The following is a 6000-nucleotide window of genomic DNA, read 5'->3' on the forward strand; positions in this document are numbered from 1 at the left end:
CAAGAATGAATGAGATCATGTCTACAAAATGAGCTGGAGGCGGGAAGTGTTAGATAAGTTCTGAGCCTTAGAGTTGTTTATTTTGTAAGATATAAAATTATAACAGATTTTTATTTTTTGAATACAAGAATCATAGTTTTGAAAAAAACAAACTCGATTAAGTCAGACATTCAAGAGTTCACCATTGTGAGTTTCTCAGTTAATACTGAACAAGCCTGGATTTGTCAATCTCTCTAACCCACAAAAAGCACCACACCCCATTTCCTTTGCCAACAAATTAACAAAGAGGACAAAACTAACCTTGGGGGGGGGGAAAGAAAAACAGAGAAGAGGCAAAAACTGAACTATCATAACCACATAACCATACATTAACAGCAAGCAGTCTCTTTCCTGCTTATAAGGACTGGTGTTCTCATGTAGTCATTTGAAGAGAAAAAATAAAAAAGGCTATAAACTTTTTGACACTTCAATATTTTAAAAAAATAACTGGCCAAATTTTACTAAAGAGTTAAATTATGTCAATAAACATAGCAATGAGGAGATATTTCAAAAAGATAAAAAAAATAAAAATAATGTAAAAAGGAGAGACAGAAAAAAACAGCAAAATAGAGATCTATAAACGTGGCTTTTTTCATAGTCCCCCATCTCATCACTCTCTTTTTTCTTTTTTTCCTCACTTGAATAAGGACATGACAGGAAGTAGCTTCTAGACCTGAGCAAATAGGACAAATTGATACAATCACATTTCACTAAATATTTATGATAGAAGTAGTTCTACATAAATTAATACTTGCATATATAAATGGATATATAAATGGAATTATATATAAGTGGATAAGTACACAATGCAGAACAGTAGTATACATATTAATAAAAAGTTATGAAAATTGTTAAACTCATAAGAATTTATCTTAGTGGGCATCATTTTTCAAAGTAGAGGGGATTACTTTAGTGGATGTAAGCCCTCAAATCTGATACAATATGCTTTATTCTAATAATAATAAATAGGGAATCATTAAGGGAAAAATATAAAGCTATGCTTAAATTAATTTATTAAATAATTCTACATTATAAAGACAGAATTAACCAAAAATGCAATTAGATTAGATAATGAAGAAAGGAAAAAGAAGAAGTCTCCCACCAGCAAAAAGCCAAGATTTTTAACCCTGGAGAATTATGAGAATGTTATCGCTGAAAGGAATGAAGACATCACACAAGTTAGTTTTGTGAAAATGAACCCAATGTTAGACGTGTTACACATGATATTTCAGAGGAACTCTCAAATGAAATAGTCTAATTGACAATCAAACCTATTCCATTGGAGTTTATGGGACATGTGAGTGATAGAGGGAAAAAATAAGTCTCATCAGCATAGAAATTATAAAGTCTTAAAGGTAGAAAACCTGTCTGAATTGAATGTAGAATGATGATGCAGAATAATGAAGGGTAGAAAGGCACATTGGTGACTGAACTTTGGGGAATATCCTCTGGGTTACCAAAGAAGCACCTTGAACATACCTCCATTACACACTATCACACTGCATTTTATTTGCAGAGCTGTCTCTCCTTCCCATGACTTCCTTGTGCAAAGAAGATGTTGTATAAAAGTTTACTGAATAAAAATGTGAATAGTTAGGGACCAGCGCCGGGCGCGTGGCTCACGCCTGTAATCCTAGCACTCTGGGAGGCCGAGGCAGGTGGATCGCTCAAGGTCAGGAGTTCGAGACCAGCCTGAGCAAGATCCAGACCCCGTCTCTACTAAAAATAGAAAGAAATTATCTGGCCAACTAAAATATATATAGGAAAAAATTAGCCGGGCATGGTGGCACATGCCTGTAGTCCCAGCTACTCGGGAGGCTGAGGCGGTAGGATCATTTAAGCCCAGGAGTTTGAGGTTGCTGTGAGCTAGGCTAACGCCACGGCACTCACTCTAGCCTGGGCAACAAAGCGAGACTCTGTCTCAAAAAAAAAAAAAAAAAAAAAAATAGTTAGGGACCAGAGAAGATAGAAAAAAAGAGAACATAAACCATTAGAGAGGTAGGAAAACAGGGAGATTAGTTTGGCCGTTGTTTAATAAGAGCAGAAATAAAATACCCAGAAATATGACCTTATTTTGTACAGGCACTGATCTGAAGTATTCTAGATCAGAGAAAGAGTACCTTGATACAACCTTGACAGAACACATTGAAGAGTAAAGAAAACTGAAGCTGATGGCTCTGCAACAGTCCAGTTCCCTAAGAGAAGTCAGATCTTATTTTGAAATCAACTGAGCAATGAAGACAACAACACAGTTAAACTGAATTCAGAGACATATGATTTTGTATAGATATATAATTCTTTAGCATCTAGAAACTTGACGATTAATGAATCAGCTGCCAGAGACTCCCTGATGAAGCTAATTAAACAGTATAAAGATTAGTGAATGGACCAATTTAAAGCAGTTTGCTAATAGTTTAATAGCGTTACAGTAATTCTAAATAAATAATGATAGCAATGAATGTATAATTAACAGTGCGTAAGCCAGGGAGCTAAAGGATTCATGTCTTAGTCTTGGCCAATATTCTTTGTGAGCTTCACTGAGTAATTTTTGTTACTAATTAGTAAGAATATACAACTAATTGATCACAACCAGTTGCACATTTCTTTGTTCCTTCACTTTCACTGCCTCACTTCACTAGCTTTAAAAAAAGAGAGAGAGAAAAGAAGTAGCATATTGTGTGGAGGTTAGTATTATGAGCCCTAACAGCTGGAGAGAAGACTTAGGCTACAGTTGGCTACTAAATGTGATTAATTATGAGCAAATGACTCAATTTTAATTGTGTACTTGATATGTGTACTTAAGAGCCACTCACACTTTATCACAAGGATATAAAAATAGATTAAATAAAATTGTTTTGAACTTTTAAAATAACAGTTAAAACTAAATCACCATGATACAAATTGTCTAGAGTTTGTATCGGCACAATAAAAAGGTGGTTATTCCATAAGTAATACTCAACTCAATACCTCCTCCCTACTAATAACAATGATAATAAAAACATTCCCTTGTACTTACATGAATCCTTTAGCTCCCTGGCTTACGCACTGCTAATTATACATTCATTGCTATCATTATTTATTTAGAATTACTGTAACGCTATTTTCACTTTTATCAAAGTATTTTCACAAATATTAATCAAAGACGTTAACCTTATGTATGATCTGACCACTCCTTGTACAAGCATATTAAGTATGGATTTACTTTGCAAGAAATGCTCCTACCTCTTCCCTAATGCTAATACACTCCCTTTTATTTATATGAATTTTCACTTCTAGCAAAGCAGTTTCACAGATATTAACTGGAACAGTGGCGTTAAGAATGATCTTTCCATTTTTTGCATCATCCCAAGGGCATAATACAAAAAAGAAGAGCAAGTAAAAACTGGTAAGTAGGGGAGATTACTTTGAGGCAATCAACTCATGATTCGTGAACTTGGATTTGTATCTTCAAAGTCCAGAATCAGGGCAAACTCTTCATGATAGTATGCTGATTCTCCTTTTCTTCCAGAACAGGCTTAAGGAGGCCACAGAATAAAGTGATTAAGGTATCTTAAGTGTGGGCATAAAAAAAGAAACCAAATCTATCTTGTTCACTACTGTAACCTCTCAGTGTCCTGCTCAAGGCCTAAAGCATGGTAAATGCTCAACAAATCATCATTGTGATTACTAAAGGGAGAACATTCTATCCACATTCTCACATAATATCTGTTCTGAAGCTAAGAAGAAAAAAATCTCAAAAATTTTTCTTGTTTTATTACTTTTCCTCCACAATTACTGTTTTTAAATGCCTACACACCAAGCAGAACCTAAACAAAATTAGGATCATAGAACAAAAGCTGAGGTCTACTAAAAATTCAAGGATACAGACAGCTGGAGGGTAGATTCAGAGGGCCAAGACAATTGCAAAGGCAAAGGGGAATATGCCTGTGACCTTTCATTCAGCAAGCAAGCACTTTTAAGTCCCCATTCTTAAACAAAAATTACTTCAGAAAAGAAGTTTCAAAGGTAGAACTGTTTCCTATACATTTGTGTCTTTAGAGTATTTATCTGGTAACTGAGTTGCAAAAACAATTTCTTCTTTTTCCTTGATAATAAAGAAAGGTACTTTGATTTATGCAATAACTGAGTTACTGGAAATTTGAGTATAAATTAAAATTTTTAATTGATTTGCACTTTACAAAACACTAAGAAAACTTCCCATTTAAAAAAACCCAATGGTAATACATTTCATATACATTTATTTTACAACATTATACCTTTTCTTTCTAAGACAGGGTCTCACTGTCACCCGGGCTAGAGAGCAGGGGCATCATCATAGCTCACTGCAACCTCAAACGCCTGGGCTCAAGTGATCCTCCTGCCTCAGCCTCCCAAGTAGCTGGGATTATATAGGCGTGAGCCATCATGCCCAGCTAGTTTTTCTATTTTTAGTAGAGATGAGGTCTCACTCTTGCTCAGGCTGGTCATGAACACATTATACCTTTCTAATGTATCTTTTTGGTTGCTTCCACTTTAAAATACAACATGTTTTCTTAAAGCAGGGACAAATATAAGTTTTTTTTAAAAAAAACTACTAATATTCCAGATTAAGTTGGAGAAAGTTTCTTTTAAAAAGTAATTTTGGGCCAAGCACAGTGGCTCACATCTGTAATTCTAGAACTTTGGGAGGCCAAGGCAGGAGGATTGCTTGAGTCCAGGAGTCTGAGACCAGCCTAAGCAACATAGCAAGACCCTGCCTCTAAAAAAATTTAAAAATTAGCCGGGCATGGTGGCATGTACCTGTAATCCCAGCTACCTAAGAGGCTGAGGCAGGAGTATCACTTAAACCCAGGAGTTTGAGGTTGCAGTGAACTATGATGATGCCACTGCACTCTAGCCTGGGCAATACAGCAAGACTCTGAATAAAAAAAAATTATTAATAGAATTTGTAAATTAACAACCCATTAGGAAAAGACAGGTCCATTGGATAATATTTATGAACCAAACCATAGAAGATAAAAATGAAAGAACAACAGTTCTCAGATCATTCGGTCTCCTTAACATAAATTAGGCCCTCTAGCTTGTAGATTATTCTTAAGTCAAAGGAAATAAGAAATTCTTAAAACCAAGGTCAACAAAAGCTCCTAACCTATACCAACTTTGGCATATAATGTAGAAAACAGAATTAATAGCCAATCACTTATAACAAAAAACCTTCTCCCCACATTTTTTCTTTGAAGTAGATGAGAACAAATACTTTACTAAAATTTTTATTTCACATTTGGGAAACTTTGCCTGAAGTTGTACAGAGAGTATTCACAGAAGCTACTTAGGTATTTTGTCCATTCCCATATTTACACAGTTTTATAGATCATCTTTCAGTAGAGTTGTCAGATAAAATTTAGGATAAAGTATTGTATGAGACATACTTATACTAAAAAATCATTCATTGTTTATTTTAAATTCACATTTAAGTGGGTGTCCTGTATTTTTATTTACTAAATCTGGCAACCCTCTTTCAGTAAAAGTTTGTTTCAGAAAATACCAAATTCATTGTCAAGAAGAGATTCAACCTCAGGGAAATGGGGTAATTTTTTACCTTTTAGGAACTTCTTGAGGATGAAGCCACCATAAAAGCTTCCTACAGAAGCAACTGCAAGAAACAGAATACAAAGAAATATCACAAATAAGACAGATGAATAGATTTTATTTAAGGAATCAAATGGGAGTCTGAAAACACAGCTTATAGATATAGAACACTAAAAAAGTGACCACTACTAGTGAGTTCAGTAAAAAATTAAAGCACCAAAGAAGTACTTTGAGGCTATAATGACTGTGTGGGAATAGAGTAACTTCTTGGAGATAACCAAATACCAAGTCTTTTCACTTATATTCAACACTACCCACAAACACACCAGCACAGCCTCTTTGGATGCTATTATACCTGATAGAAAAGGATTATGAGAAGACTGCAAATTGCCG

The 6000-nt window shown here is 34.8% G+C and overlaps 1 protein-coding gene across 1 annotated transcript in view; it reads right to left on the bottom strand.

The window, feature by feature from the left end:
• TOP6BL (TOP6B like initiator of meiotic double strand breaks) overlaps positions 1 to 5671 on the bottom strand; it is a 66568-nt gene extending 60897 nt beyond the window's left edge. Inside the window, exon 1 of the mRNA XM_069470348.1 lies at positions 5618 to 5671. The gene's annotated coding sequence lies outside the window, so the exon portion shown is untranslated. The remainder of the gene's footprint in view (positions 1 to 5617) is intronic.
• Between the last annotated feature and the right edge of the window lie 329 nt (positions 5672 to 6000).

Source organism: Eulemur rufifrons, chromosome 6, assembly GCF_041146395.1.
Source record: "Eulemur rufifrons isolate Redbay chromosome 6, OSU_ERuf_1, whole genome shotgun sequence".
Lineage (NCBI taxonomy): Eukaryota > Metazoa > Chordata > Mammalia > Primates > Lemuridae > Eulemur > Eulemur rufifrons.